Source organism: Alligator sinensis, unplaced genomic scaffold (genome assembly GCF_000455745.1).
Source record: "Alligator sinensis unplaced genomic scaffold, ASM45574v1 scaffold542_1, whole genome shotgun sequence".
Taxonomy (NCBI): Eukaryota; Metazoa; Chordata; order Crocodylia; family Alligatoridae; genus Alligator; species Alligator sinensis.
Genome location: NW_005841963.1, coordinates 621,289 through 637,803, shown reverse-complemented (window position 1 = coordinate 637,803; position 16,515 = coordinate 621,289). Strand labels below are relative to the sequence as shown.

Sequence of the window (16,515 nt, the reverse complement as noted above, 5' to 3'; positions counted from 1 at the left end):
ACCCACCCCCATACATGTACAGAGTGACACAATTAAACCACAGAAATGGGCAATTTTCATCACATGTACAAGTGCCCATATATATCCCCAGGTTAGCTGGCCAATCCTTACCTTCACGGGGGCTAAGGAACACACCCCTGTGAAGAATCCTGGTTCTCCTTTATTAATTTTATTGCACCAGAGAACTTAACCAGTTCATTTTCTAAGTGGTTCTAGCCAATAAGTACAAAATAAGATATATAGCAGTTCAACTTAAAGCACTGCTAACCTAGGTCAGTTATGGTAACTTGCTTTGTAACAATATTATTACTGCAACGTTATTATAATTTGGCCTTTGATAAAGCAAAGTACAATCTCACTCTTGCCAAACTCACTGGCTGCATCTACATGAGACATTGAATGCACAGTTGTTATTGCACAGCCATTTTGTACCTACATACCCAAGTACTAAATGACTGAGCATTAACCAGTATTACTGCGTATCAACCAGTATTACTGCTCATACTGTGCATTCCCTCATGGCTTCCTGGTGATGCTGACTGTGCAGTAGCTTGTTACTGTACAGTAGTGTTACATCATGGTCCGTGGCCTGCAACACTACTGTACAATACTAATGAGCTACTACACAGTAGTAACAAGCTACTATGCAGTAAACGTGTCATGTAAACCAGTGGTTCACAATCTGTGGCACGGATACCACCAGTGGTATGCATACAACCTGTCAGTGGTATGTCTTAATAGATGTATTATAATTAATGTATATGACAAAAATTTGCTGGTGGTACTTAAGGTTCAACTGAAAAATGTGCAGGTAGTACTTAAGGTTGTATCTTTTTAAACTGGTCGTGCATAATCTGTCAGAGTTTGGAAACCATGGATGTAGACACAGCCACCGAGTAATAAGCATAAATATCAATAATAATGTGACATTATAAATTACATGCCTTTTCATGTAATGATGAGAATTCCTGCTAGTATAGAATATACAGTCCCAACTTGGTTAGTTTACTGCTACATTTGAAAATTCTGCACCCTCTTGTAAGTTGGCCACCATTTACAGGAATAGTTCATTTGATGTACAGGAAACTGAAATAAGTATTTCTATTCACTCAGTGCATTCAGCGAGTCATCTACATTTCAGGAGTCAGATGATAGACATATGAAAACAGAATCTGCAAGACCCAATGCTGAAAATTCACATTCACTGCCACATACCTGAAAAGCTGTTTTGCTGCTTAATAGAAACTCAAAGATGCATTATAGAGATTAGCCAACCTATTTATGCTTCTGAATTTTAAAACATTTCTAAATGTATTACCAACCAAATATGTCCAAACCACTTTTTTCCTAATATAGTCATTCAATCAGTTGTCTTCCCTTCCTCTCTGTCTCCCTGATTGGCTTTAAATCATTAGTTTTACAGCACGCCTTTATGTCCAGATTCTTTAAAGAAAAATCGTATTTTTTCTGTCCCAGGATACAATTGTATGAGTCAAACTATCCACAAAACTTGTTGGGGTGATTCAGCACAGATATCTGACAGAACCATTCTCAAGGCATGTATGAGCTCTGCAAGGGGCAACATTCATTGTCAGAAATACGCAAGAAGTAATGGACAAATCATCAAGAGGGACACTTTATTCAGTGGTAGGAAATAGAGAAATTAGAAATAAGAGGAATTTTGCAGAAGCACAGCCTTCTTTTAGAAATCAGTTTAAGGTGCATCTGGAATGAGACCAAATCCTAAATGCATGCAGTGATGGCCTCAAGCCACAATGTAGTACAGTAATTTACTGAATCCAAATGTGCTTTGCCTAAGCCAACCTAAACAGAATAGGTTTTTAAATAGAGAAGCATGCGGGGTGGTACTAATATATGAACACCAAAATGAGCTACGTGCCAATAATGCTGGTCATGATTCAGAGGCCAATGCCTTTGAGAGCAATGCACCAAGTACAAAGAGAAACAAGGTGAAGTTCCCACTTTTATACAAGAAATCAAGCAAGATCTCCAGCCCCATTGTGAACTCCTGGTGCCTGGGTGGCCGCACATTCCCCTGCATGCCTCTCCCTCTTTCTCTTCCAGCTGACTTCTGTTTCCTCTTCCTTTTTCCTTTGTTCCCCACCGACCCCCTCAGGGCTTCTGGCAGTTGTAGTTCAAATTACAGTCAGCACAGCTCTGCAAGCTCCCCCGCCCCATACAGGTCACATTCACATTACATTCACATAACAAGACTTATGCAGATGTTATAGAAGCCTAGGCATGAATTCTGAAGTTAAATTGCATGATAAGGATGAATGGGTGAGGTACAGTGAACAACTGCACTCCAGTCAACTGCACATTGTTTTTGCAGTATAGATTCCTTCCTTAAAGCTCCATGAAGAGCTCATGTTCCTTTTTGATTAGGAAATCTCTTGTTATATGTAACAGCTTAAAAAAACACCTTTCTAAATTCCTCCATGTGTTAACAAATCCTTTGAGATTAAAGCACGGGCTATGATATTGCCAAATGTTTGTGTGTTTCTAGAGAGGAAGGGAGCTGTTACTCAGGAGAATTAATCAGTTATTATTCCATAACTGTTACCTCTGCATACTCCTGTAGTGGTATGAATGAGCTAAACCACTGTAAATTTAACCCCAAATTAAACAGGGTTAAAGATGCAACAGGTTGTATCATCACAGGAGCATGCTGATATGGCAGTTATCTGAGTAAAAAACTGATCTCATAACTATGCAGAGTGGGTATCAATTAGTGCAGTTGGTTTAGATGCTACTGTGTTTCAAAAGCAGGTAAATCTTTCATATCTCCCTGATCAACAAGTCTGGAAAGTGTATACATGACAGTGCACAATTTTGTGATCTAATACTAAGAAGGAAACTACCAGGGAACTCATAAATGGCAGTGAGATATCAGAAAAAAGTGAGCAGAGAGTGCCCAGGAGCCATGGTTTTGCAGTAGCTGCTCCATTCAGCTAAAGAGGACCCGGAGGGAAAAAAAAAATACAAACAAGCCAGAAGAGGAGCTGGGGAGTGAGGAGCAGCATCCCAGAACCAGGGCTGGCTAGTGGGGCTCTCCCATCCCTGAAGAGCTGACTGGGAGGTGGCTATAGAGCTCCAAGAGCTCTGTTTAACAGGGAGACCTGGCTGTGAGAACGTGGCAAGAGAGGGCAGGGAACTCTTCCAGAGATGAGCCAACTAGAGACAAGTGGCCAAGCCCCTTTGAGTAAGTCAACGCTTTAAATTGTGGGGGGGGGGTTTCTTTCTTTCTTTCTGCTGTTTTATGCAGCCCAAGTTGGCAAAAAGAGGGACTGGTTCTGAGAGCCAGAGACCCTTCCTGAAGAATAAACAGGTATAAAGACTGAGTTGGTCAATTAACCCTGCTGGACAAGGGACAAGGTCCTGAGAAGGGAGGGTTTTTGTTTGCATTTTTTTTTTTTTTTTGGACAAGTGATTTTCCCCACAAGGGGTGTGCAAACCCTCTGTGAGGGAGAGAGGACACTGAGTTACCCAAACTCATGCAAGACTTACCTGTGGCTGAAAGCCCGGTAGTTCATGCTGTCCTGCTCTGTCAAGGTAGGCAGTAACAAAAGTCACGAACCTAGAAGATAAAAGAAGAATTAAAGAAAATCACCTGGGAAGACCTAGAAGTGTACATGATAGTACATAACATCTGGGTGGCACTAGGATGGGGTGTAGGGGAGGTTGGAGCCCCAGAATAAAGTACAGTGTATTTGCCATTGGTCAACTGTGGTGAAAGCAAACACCTCCTGATTATTTCCTTCAAAGGAACATCAAGACGTGGCAGAAGAGAGTCAGAACTCACCACCGTGGATAACAGGCAAGTGATCACAAGACACTCAAGCAGGTCAGAGAAGGTACTGGGCAGGCAGACACATAGACCTAGTAGGGCCAAGTATCTAGAAATACCTATAAGCAAAGGATCTGAAAATCAGATTTCTCACACTCTGGGTGAGTGTTGTACAACTAAGCTATATGATAATGGAAGGGTGGAGCATGACACACTTCTAGCCATGTTTGGTGTGCAGCCTGTTATGATTACTACAAGCATACCTAATAAATTGAGAACCGCAGGTGACTTATGTGGAGGAATGTTTTCTCTGATAAGCTTAGGACTGAGATAGCATTATCAGGACTAAGATGACCATGGACGTGTCCAAAAGCAATGCTTGAAGAATAAAGGGAACTTTGATGCTGAAAACATAAGTGGCCAAGAACTTTAGGTTTCTCCATGGTTAGCTGGAAGGAGTTTTGAGGGTGATAAATCTAAGATCTGGTACTCAAGATGGAAGTTAGTTGGCATTTAGGTACCTAAGGCCTATTGTGGAACTATTCATTGCTCTCTATTGCCTCGGTTCCCCATCTGTAAAATGAGGAAAATCATTTTACCCTTCTCTGTCTTGCACAAAGGCATTATTAGAATAAATATGCTAAAGACCATGAGACATTACTGGATGTGAGCTATATCTACCTTAGGAAGATACAGAAAGCAAAACTTACCGTATAAAACACCTTGAGCAACAGGAATGCTATGGCAGTTAAGCAGAACTTATCAGAAGGGAATGCACTTATTAATGAGTGCTTAGAAGGAAACAAATCTGTCTGACACGAAAAATTGTTGCTAATTTGTTGCAATCATGCCTTTATCACCAGGGATCTGGGGTTTCTCTTCACCATGGAAAAATTAAGTAAATTTTGGATTTTCTCACTGTAAGGAGAAAAATACAGGAAATGTCAGGAAATACAGGAGGCTGCCAGAGTTTCAGCCTTCAAGGGGCTGGGGAGAATGGAAGGAGGGCAATGAGCACAAGTACACATGCACATGACAGCCAGACAGCATGAGAGCAGCTCCCGCAGTTCCTGCAAGTAAGTTGGTGGGGATTGAGGCCCCAGTAGTGAGGGAGTGAGGGAGTTGGACAGGGCTGGGGCTGTTGCTCAGCCAGGGTGGTGTGTGGAGCTTGGGGCCCAGGGCCAGAATGCATGGCAACAGAGCCCAGATGAGAAGTGGGATGGAGCTGCAGATGGCTCATCCAGGTGGTAGTAGGGGGTGCAGCTCCCCACTGCTGTGGGCACTCCCAAGGGGAACATGGGGAGCACATGCCCCTAAAATTTGCATGGGGGACAAGGATAGATGCAGGCTGCTCACTGTAGGTGTGGGGCTTCCCACCCTGCTGCCCTCCCCCATGAGGCCTCTGTGGCCCAACAGGTGGGACCCAGCACAGTAGAGCAGACAGGGATGGGGATGCTCAGTGTTACTGCCAGGAGCCCTGCACCACCATGATGAAACCCCCATCTGCCCAGCAACAGCAGGGGACACAACTCTGTGCCACAATTGCTACTGCTAGGTGGCACTTTGCCATGGCAGCATGGGGCTCCCAGCAGCAGCACCAAGCCTCCCTGCCCTGCTGTACCCTACCATGCTGGGTACTACCCTCTGGGCTGTGGAGGCCCTGGGAGGAGGGCAGTAGGGAAGGGAGCCCCGAGGCCACAGCAGGCAGCCTGCATCTGCCCCCACCCTGTGAGCTCTGCTCCAACTGTGCTGCCTGTAGGGGAGGAGGAGCTGGGCTCTGCACTCCACTCCACTGTTCCACTGCTCCAGCAGTTGCCACCTCCCATGGGTGCTGCTGGGAGGGAAGGAAGCTGCAGACCTGGGTCCCTAGCCCTATAGCCCTGGCAGCTGGGGACCCTCTCCAGCAGGATTGGTGGGGCAGAGACCATAGGGTGGGGAGTGAAGGGAACCGGAAGGTCTGGGAGCTTGTGAGTAGGAGTGAGGAGCACCAGCAAGGCCCAGGGGGCTATGAGTGGGGAGTGAGGGGCACTGGCAGGACCAGGGGGCTGTGGGTGAGGAGTGAGGGGCACCAGCAGGGCCAGGGGGCATGGGTCAAGAGTGAGGGGTACCAGTGGGTCTGGGGGGCTGTGGCTTATGAGTGAAGGGCAATGGCATGGGCAAGGCACCAACATGTCAGGGCTGCTCAGCGCCACAAAGCAGTGGAGGGAGACAGCCGCAACTGGACCTGCTTCCTGGTGAAAAAAGGGGACAGGTAGAGCTCTGATTTTCCATGAAAAAAACAACAACAAATGCCAAAATTTATAGGTATTTAGAATTTACTTTATTATAGTAATTGAGGCAATGGTAGGCTTCCATATTGCTTTACAATTGTAAATATATCCATAAACATTGTGTTCAACTGATACCTTTATCTATAGTGGTATTTCATTTTAACTGTGGAAAAATGTGGATTTACAGGTTTTTTAATCAGAGAATGTGTGGATTTTAAACAGAAAAAAAACAGGATCTCTGTATCACCCTAAGTAGAAATTAGCATCCTCTGTTCCAGGTAGTGGCACAACTAGGGTGAGGTGACAGGGGCTTTCACCCCAGGTGCCAACTTCAGGGCAGAGGGGTAGAAAAAAGGGCTGCCACCACAGCTACAAAATCACACCAACCATGATGGCAATAATCAGAAGTCACTGCTGCCCCTATATTTAGCAGCTACCCTGGGCACCTAGACATATTGTTATATCTCTGGTTCTAGAAACTGCACAAACAAACAATATAAAGAACCTGCCCAAGAGATACAACAATCAGAGATTTTTAAAATATGCACAAAAAAAGGAATAAACTTATAAAGGAAAGAAAGAGGAGGGAACAATTTAAAAGCAGGGTTTCTCTGCTTTTAGTATTCTTGTATGATCCCGAGCTTTGCCATTGCTGAGCGGTTTAAAGGCATCACCAAAAGACTGGAAATTATTCAACAAACTATGGCATCGGACAGCTGCCTCCACAGCAGACTGATTCAGAAACCTACTCTGCATCAAAGAACAGCAAGTCTAAAAGGAAGCCCACATTGCTACTAAGAGAACTTATGTTTTCCCAGGAGTTCTTGAGATGCATGCAAGAAAAGAAAATAAGTCTCTTCACTTTGTTTCTGCTTCAAAGAACAGACATCAAAGAGAGCACTCCCAAAAAGAGTGAGAGGAAGAAGGAAAAAGAATGCATCAAAAAAGTGAAAATAGCTAGGTAAAATCTGATCTCTCAGGGATATGAATGTGACATGTTATTGCTATTTTGCAGTTAAGCTGGGTGTCAGCCAAAACCTAGTGACGGCTTATATAAAGTAGTTTTTTTCTGAAATTCAAAGCCCTTTTCGTGTTGTGAATGTCTCAAGGAGTGGTCTAAAGCAAAGTTTGGATGATTACATTTAATTAAGTCATTTTAATCCTTGCTTCAAAGAAGTTGTTTGTTTCCTGCTATGCTGAGGCCATAAAGATCTGTAATTAGTTCTCTTGTTGTCTCTCAGAATCAGTAATTTGCAACCAAGGTTTATTTAGAGAGAAATAAAATGCATTGTTCTTTTTAAGGGAATGCAAGGGAACTGTGTCAAATGTATTTCACTTCATCCTTGCTTTTCTAAGAGAACCATAGTTTACAGCTGATTTGTATTGCTGGGGACTGATCCAACTTGTTTTGAAATCAATGAATCTCTTAATTGCCCTAAACGGGAGAGGAACTAGATTTCTGGAGTAGTACAATGCATGTTTTGCCCAAATATACATTTTTCTGATGGTCCTCGCTTATGCTTTTTGTAACCGAAGGAATTTCTATTTGTAATATCACTAAGTAGGTGAAGCAAAAGGATTTGTCTATGAGGAAAAATATGGCAGCCTGGTAGCTGAAGCTTGCCTGTATTGTTTGCTGCTAAACTCCAGTAAGTGTATTTCTTTTTACCGTTGTTTATGCTAAAAGTGTTTGCCACTACAATTATATAAGAATACAGTGTTGGCAAAGTACTACTAGGTTTTTCTGCAGCTCCTCTGGCTGTGCCTGCCTCTCTCTGGGGGAGGGGAGCCACGGGAAAAGCCCCTATGGCTGGCCTGCCCAGCCTCATCCCCCATCCGGCCCCAGCCTCCTGGTACTTTAAAAAAAAAAAAAAAAGAAAAAGCCCCACACTCCCCAGCTGCAGCAGTGGGGATCGGGGCCCCTGGGAGTTTATAGAAGAGCCCCCACACACAACACAGGGCAGCAGGGAGCAGTGAGGATCTCCCCATTTAGGTCCCTGATGTCTAGGGGTGACATCCATGCCACAGCTCCATACCTCCCCTGACACTGCGGCCCATGCCAGGTAGATGGCATCCCAGGCAGTAACATTCACCTGGAGCCTCACGACTCCACTGCAACCAGCAAGCCTCAGGCCTCTCAAAGATCTTACAGGTTTAGGATTTCCCTAGCCAGGACTGTGCATGCGTGGGGTGACTGGAGGTGATAAGGAGCCTCCTACCTACTTTTCACCAGGGAGGTTTGCAGTCCTGGCATTTCCTTGGGGCTGCTGCACCACCGGCAGTCCCACCAGGCCTCCTGACTCTGACAAAGTACAGTTTTAGGTCATGCCCAGGACCTGGGATCTCCTCCGTCCCCATAGCCCCAGCCCATACCTCCAAGTTCATACTGGCATGGGAGGTCAGCAGAAAGATGTTCTTCCCCTGCTGTCTGGTGATACAGTGAGTGACACCTCCAGCTCTGAAAGTAGGGCATTAAATGGTTTAATTTTTTTTTTTTTTTTTTAAGGAAACAGTTGCAGACAGAGTGAGGAGGGAAACCTGAACCTCTGTCCCTTTCCACTCCTGGAACCACGTGACCCCACTTCCCTCAGGGTTTACCCTGGGTACCAACTTGACTTGTTATGCCACTGGGTCCTGGGGTTTCCCCCACCCTCAGGTCAGATGGGGACAGCAGCATCACTGAGTTTCCAGGTGTTCCTGTTCCTTGCCTGCCCTGCCACCTCCAGTTGGGCAAAATGGCAGCAGGCGGGTTTTCCTTTCTTGCACTCAGAGGCAACCTTTAGGTGACATCTGCTGGAGAGGATGAGAGATGAGGTGAGGGGAAGTGCCTCCACTGGAGGTGATCAGATGCTGAGAACTGGTGGGGGCAGTCTTACTTGGTTAAAGGACTCAAAAAAAAATCCCTAGCAGCACCTGCCATAGCATGATCATGTCCACATGCAATGGCGTGAGTAGAGCCCTACCAAATTCACAGCGGAAGTGGGCTGCACAGCAGCTCCTTTGATCTTGCAGTTTTCCCTGCACCCACCCCCCCTGCTGATTGGTGGAGGGGTCTCCTGATCACTCACTCCTGATCAGCAGGGAGCTGAAAACTGAGGTTTTAAATAGGATGCCATTTTTGCTTCCTGGCCAGTCAGCAACAAGCAGCAGGGCCACTAGGGCCCCTTAGCCAGTCAGCAACGGGAAAGGGGGATGCATGGGTGAACCTGCAAGATCAAATGAGCTGCCACACAGCCCATTTCTGCCATGAATTTTGTAGGTCTTTAAGCATTGGGGGGGGGGGGGGGGGGGCCTCAGCCCGGCTCGATTAATTTTTGTGGGTTTTTAAGGTGGGGGGGGGGGGGGGGAGTGTCACTGCAACTGGCACTGGTAGCATCTCCATACCCCTCTTTTTGAATTCCTGGATCTGCCTATGCCCTTGGGAAATTCGATTACTTCTTTATCTTAGTTCCCAATATGTAGAATTGGAATGGCAATGCTTTCTATCTTGTTTTTGTATTCAGTTGATATTCAGATGAGGACCATCTATTATGTGTATACATAATACATCCTCATGCATAATGAATCAAGCACAATGAGGCTTAGATCTCAATTGGAGTCTCTGCTATAATAAAACTGTTTAGTTCCGCAACCCCACCCCTATCAGAAAATATGTCTGTGTGGCTGGAGTGCATGGTCATTTCTGAGATCCACCAGGGCCAACTGTTGTCATGCAAATGTGCTATGCTAGTGCTATTATTCTTTTGATGGCAAATGGTCCTCTCTGGCACTGGAAGTGCTTTTCTATTCATACTAATAACACAGCTAATGGTGGCCAGACCAATTCTCTCAAAAGACAGATAATATATTTTTGGTTGAGAACTATCATTTATAATGTGTTCTACCAAACAACGTAAAGGGAGTTCAAGTTGGAGCGTTTTCAGAGTCACTTGAAATATTTTTTTTCAGCCTCCCTAAAATAACCCTTGTGTGTGAATGCACACAGATGCATGCACACACACACACACACACACTCATATACACACATAGAGAATAAATAAAAAATACTTATACAATGAGACATGAACAAAATCTACTATGTACAGCTCTCACAGTGACTCAGAATTATGAAATTACAATAGATTACATAGATTGCCTTATCACTTGAGAAATGTTTTAATTCAGAGATAGCAAATCCATAAATACAAATGATAAATTGTGCCCATCTTTGCAAACAAATGATCCTAACAATATGAGTATTCATTCTTTGTGTGTATGCTTATTAGGTAACATTAAGTGATGTGATGTATAGAGAATTACCACCTAATGAGGGTTCAATGAATAAACAACTACACATTTTAAGAAGTGCTGCAAAAGATCATTTGCATACAAGTCATAATGAGTGTCCATTTAAGCTTCAGCTCCATGCTCACAGTATTAGTATTGGGTTTACTTTTAATTTAATTATATGTAGGAATGTTGCTTTTAATTAGGAAGCTTGGGGGCAGGAATAAAATAATTTTATTTTCCTTTAGCACTTTAAGAAATGGAGTTAGATATATGAGTAGTATTAATTAGAGTTGGTCATAGGATAATGATACCATTTCATGAAAACTTTCAAGTTTTTTAAGTTTGTTTTCATTTTGCTTAGAACTGATAACAAAATCATTTCAACATTTTTACAAAATAGATTTGTATTAAATATCCTTTGACAGATTAAAAAAAGTAGGGGGGGTTAATTAACTTGTTTATTCTCTCTCTGGTTGTTCTTTCCTTTTTTGCATCCTTGTGATAATGTATTTAGCAGAATTTGCAGATTTGCAGTGGCTCCTCTCCCCAGCCCCCCTCCCCCAAATGCTGACTGCCAGCAGTGGCTGGGGGAGAGAACAGGGAAAGGGAGCTCCTCACCATAAGGGTCCCCATACAGGTTGCTAGCTTGAGGCTGGGTGTGGGGTGGGCTGGGTATGCACAGCAGGGGACTCCATTCACCTATCCCCTACCCAAGTGACCTGGCAGTTCCAGCCAGAAGTGGCAGAGCGGGGCTGCACCAGTTTTTTGCCATGCTGGGAACTGTGGCTGGGGGAGTGGGGTTTCTGGCTTGGGGGTTGGCCTAGGTCTCCAGGGTGGGGGGGATCCCCCAAAGATCCCAGGTAGCAAGCTGTGGGGAGGCCCTCATGGCAGAGAGCTCCCTTCCCCAACTGCAACCAGCAGTGGAAACATGAGTGCCCTCTGATGCTTTTTGTTGTGCCAGAAACTCTGTATAAAAGGAGCCCCCTGCCATGACCAGGCCTGGACCCAGCAAGCCTAAGCCAGGAAGCTGAACAAGGCCCACCCGACTCCTTTTCCAACCCCACCCCTGTGCCACAGTTCCCAGCACAACAAAAAGCAGCACAGGGAACTCACACTGCCACTGCTGAGGGAAAGGAGCTCCCCTGCCAAGCAGACCCCCCACCCCAGCTTCCCAACTTGGGCCTATGGTGGGGGCCTCCTATCCCCCAGCTGCAGGCAGCAGTGGCAGTAGGAGTTCCCTGCACTGGTTTTTACCATACTGGGAACTCTGGTGAGGGGGCATGTAAAAGGAGCCCAACTGTATCATAAGCCCAGCCCTGCCCCCACGAAAACCCATGTCATGAAACTGGGGGGGGAAGGGGGGAGGCCAGCAGTGGGGGCTCCTTTACTACCTCCCCACCAGAGTTCCTGGCATGGCAAAAAACAGTACAGGAAACTCATGCTGTCACTGCTGGCAGGGTGTCCTCTGCCATGAGGGCTCCCCCACAGCATCTTGGCTAGGGTTGGGGGGGGGGGGGGGGGGGGGGGAAGTGGCCAGGACAGGTTTACACAGTAGGTATGTGGGGCCAGGCCAGATCTTCTGCTGACAGTCCCCAGCTGGCAGGGGGTGGAATGGGAGGGAAGCTCTGGCAACCTCCTGGGAGGCATGTGGTAGCACCATCTGCCTGCTGACCTCAGCCAGTGCAGGAAGATACCATCCTTCCCCACCCGACTGAACAGCATATGTCTATTCAATTGGAATAAAGGTGCTATAAGTTGCAGTGTAAGTAAACTGCAATAGTTAGAACACTTTCTTCCAGGGGCTTTTTGAACATCTGTACTCATCCAGTGTGTTGCATACACCTTCAACATCCCCAGTTAAATTAACTGTAGAATCTAACATGTAGGAAGCAGTTTGATTTTCAGTTCTCAATTTGAGTCTCCCATATTTGCACTTAAAACATTCATCTCAACTAGAAATTGAAAACATTTGTTTTTCTACAAGCCACTGAGAAAGAATATGGAACCCCGCAATACCATTTTACAGAGTCAGTTATATGCTTCATGTATTTCATTATCTTTGCTATGATTTGACCGGAAAAATGAAAGATACCAATATGACACATTTTGTGAAGTTAAGAATTACTTCATATCACAAAAAACATCAAAGGCAGTTAGTGGGATGACAGAAGCTGGCTTTTCAGGCATGGAGACAAAGTAATATTCACTATCTCACAGCAATTTATTTTCCATTAAGATCTCTGCAACTGAGCATAAAATCTATAACTACATAAATGGTTTGAAATCTACAAGCATTGCTTTAAAGTTCTTCTGCCAGAATGAACAAATGTAACAAAGGTGAACTACAGATCATACTGGAATTTATGCTGTCTTTTATTATTTGTTATTTTATTATTTCTCTCTCAGAAGTTTGTTTTCTTTTTTTCCTGGTGGTTTACTGTTTTGTATTATAATTATCACCTCTTGGCTTCCCTCTGTTTGTTGGAAGCTTTTTGATAGTATGTGGTAGGTTTATACCTTCCAGCTCTACCAAAAATTTAAAAGGTGTTAACCTGTTAGTCCAATCACTTGATTTAGTTGTTCAAGTACTGTATAAGTCTTCCAGACTTCTATATTGGATACTGCTCATTTTAAAAACTTGTGTATATACTGGTATGTACAGAGAACAGGCCCAGGCAGTGCCAGTGTCACACAGTATCCAGGGCAACTTGCTACTTAACGTGTGATTGCCTGCTGTTTCATAGTCTTCTTCCTAGCAGGTTTCTGAGAATATTGCCTACATGCATCCATCCTCTCTTCTTTGATTGGAAGCTACAGAGAGGCTTCCTTTGAAAGTTTTGTCCTGGAAGCAGAGTCTTTTCTTTGCAATTTGATATTTCAGAATGCTCTAAAATCCATGTGTTCCCAAGATTATTTTGATAATTGATGTGCCTTGCTAGAGCTATGATAAAGGTAGTTATGTTAGTTTCAGGAAATTTGCTAGAGGAGATCCTCAGATATAGCTGACTGGAAAAATAACTGAATTTAATATTCAAGTTGATCTAGCAAACATGTGCCTCCAGGGAGTGTCTTGAAAATTGGCATAGCACAAAAAGGGATAGATTGAGTTTCATAGACATCAGGGCTGGAAGGGACCTCGGAAGATCATCGAGTCCAGCCCCCCGCCCAAAGGGCAGGAAGTCAGCTGGGGTCATAGGATCCCAGCAAGATAAGCATCCAGTTTCATCTTGAAGGTGTTCAATGAAGGCGCTTGAACCACCTCCGGTGGCAGGCTGTTCCAGACCTTGGGGGCTCGGACAGTAAAGAAGTTCTTCCTTATGTCCAGCCTGAAACGATCTTGAAGTAGTTTGTGACCATTCAACCTCGTCATCCCTTGGGGCGCTCTGGTGAACAAACGTTCCCCCAGATGCTGGTGGTCACCACCTGAGTTGGTGGTATATTGATGCATGTCATCAACTTATTTGTCAATAATGGGTCATTTGGTTCCCAGAATAATATCTTTCTCTTCCCCCAGATTAGAAAAGCTCATCCCTAGAAAAATACCTACATGTTTCTTCATAGACATGGAAGACATCTATTTGGATAGGATCATTTGTAAGACATGTGATTCATGTTTACTGGAAAGATTGTTAGGAAAATAACATCCCTAACACTAGAGCAATGCCTTCAAATAGCAAGGACAACAGTCTAAGGAAAGGATGAAAATAAATCCAGATATGGATAAAGAACAAGTACATTAGCTCAAGCACCGGGAACCAAGGCAAAAAGATGAAAATGGAGGCATCGTGGTCCAGGTTATATATTTTGTAAAGTAAGATGGAAGACAGAAAGGTAGAAATGCTACATGGTTGCAGATGCTGTGACAATAAAGCAGGCAAAAATAAACCTGGGTGAAATCAACTGGAGTTTAGTCTGCTCTAGGCCTGTGACACACATAGGTAGACACATGTTAAATTATCTTTCTGGATAAAGCCTGTGTATGGTCTCAGCACAGCACGGTATAGCATAGCATGAAAAGGGTTAATGGGTAGATAGTGGAGAGTAGGACCCTGTCTCAATCCACATGTTTGTCTGGGCTAACCAATCAATACACAGGGCTAGTCTACAACGCAAGGATAAAAAGGAAGGCTGGGGAAGGCTGAAAAGAGATCTATGACAAAGTGGATCTCTGAGGGTTGATAAGATCACTCAGAAGTAGCTTTGAGGCTTAGAAGAACTTAAAGACTGAGTGAGAGCTCTGAGGTTCAAGGATACCTGTACACACCACAGGGTTTAATCCTTAAATTAAATAGGTTAAACTATTAAAATTTAAACTTGTTTATTTCAGAGCATCACATCAGTGTTTACATGCACTATATTTTTGAACAAATTAAGCTTTGGAGCATCGCATTTGTGTTTGCATGCACTTGGTTTTCAAACAAATTAAGCCCAGTTCCCAGCCGGTACCTCAAGAGAGTGGGAGGGTTGAGTGCCCCCCCCCCCCCCCCAATCCCATCCCATGCAGCTGTGGGAGCACAGAGCTGGCAAATGGCACAAGAAAAGAAAAAGCAAAAGCAATTCAAAAGTGGAAGCAATTCAAAGGGGTGAACTACAAAAAGTCAGTGCCATCTGGTGGACAAAGAGGCTCATTACATATCTTTGAGTGCCTTTGTGTTTGCATGTAACAAATCCATGGATGCAGTGCTTTAATTCATGGTGAGCCAAACTAAACTACATCTGAGGAGTTTCTTTGTAACAGGGGGCAAGCTCAGGGCCAGATCTGTCATTGGCCCGCCCATCTGTTTCTGGGCCAACCACCCGCCTCCTTGTCTGCCACGTCTTGATACATAATTACGTTGTTAATTAGGCAGGAGGCTCCCCCTTCTTGCCCCAATGCCAGGGGGTGCTATTTGCAGCTCTGTTCCTCCTCTACACCGCAGCCCAATCCTCACAGATGGCATCAAGGTTAATATTACTCCCGGCCTCAGACTGGAGCAAACCCAGTCCAAAGTTGGGCTCCATGCACACACACATTCATACCACCTCCCCTCTCACAAGAGGCCTCTTCCACTCTGCCCTTCTCTCACCAGGGCCTCTGGCATACCGCCCATTACTGAGCCACACTCCACCAACCTGCTCCTCCTTGATGCCTCTTGGCCATCGGTCTTTGCTACTCACATACTGGCCTCACCACACAGCCCCTTTGTTTCCTGTGAGTTTTCCTACTCCGCATGGTCCAGCCTTGTGCCGAACCATGGCGTAACAGGTGCCCGCTCTGGGCTGATCTCAATGTGGCCCACACACCTGTTCCTGGGCCAACCACCCGCCTTCTCGCCTGCCACACCTTGTTGTTAATTGATTGATGTTAGTTAGCGGGAGGCTGCCCTTTTACTGCCCTGATACCAGGGAGTGCTATCTGCGGCTCTGTTACCTCCCTTACACTGCAGTCCATGCCTCGCCGATGGTACCACCGTTGTTGTAATCTGGCCCCCTCATTCTCTCTGGGCACTCCATGGCCCTGCCTCACTCTGTGCCTTCACTGGCACTTGGGCTTTCCTCCACCTTGTCTGGCACTGCTCCCTCCCTGGGGCTTCTTAACACTGCCCCCTCTCCCTGGGGATTCCCCACTGCTGCCCCCTCTCCCTGGGGCTGGGGTCAGTGCACCCTGAATGCTGCGCCCTTGCTGGCGCTGGGGTCCCCACACTACCATGAGTCCCCTTCTGAGGCTTCCTCCATCCCCATATAGCCTCTCCCAAGCCACCAGTAACAAACAGCAAAACAAAACACAAGCCCCTGGGCTATAACATAAAATCTAAGCCACCTGGCTCCAATCTCATCTTGCCACACCAGAGTTGCTTCAGCTGTCCCCACATCTCAGGCCATACCTGCAGTCTGGCCCCTTCTCTTTTGCACATTCCAGCAGGGCTCCTTCCCCCTTGGCTTCCAGCAGGAAACTGCCTCCTGGCCTCCAGCCTGTGGTATATATAGGAGCCAGGCCCTGCCCTTCCGGTCAGCTGACCAGGCAGGTATGAGTCACTAGCTCCCTCCGGTTACCCTAGCAACCAGCACCTGCATAGTTACTCTGGCTCTACAAGTAGCAGGCACCTTAATGCCCTGCTATACATGGGCTAATTCCACCCCACACCAGGCAACTCTACACTCACACACATATATATACGGGGCTCCCAG

General features: G+C 45.4%; 1 long non-coding RNA gene across 1 annotated transcript in view; it reads right to left on the bottom strand.

Annotated features, from left to right (window-relative positions):
* LOC102372960 overlaps positions 1-16,269 on the bottom strand; it is a 65,218-nt gene extending 48,949 nt beyond the window's left edge. The window contains exons 1-2 of the long non-coding RNA XR_323454.1: positions 16,212-16,269; positions 3,529-3,598 (exon numbers count right to left, since the gene is read on the bottom strand). This is a non-coding gene — a long non-coding RNA (uncharacterized LOC102372960). The remainder of the gene's footprint in view (positions 1-3,528; positions 3,599-16,211) is intronic.
* Positions 16,270-16,515: the final 246 nt, after the last annotated feature.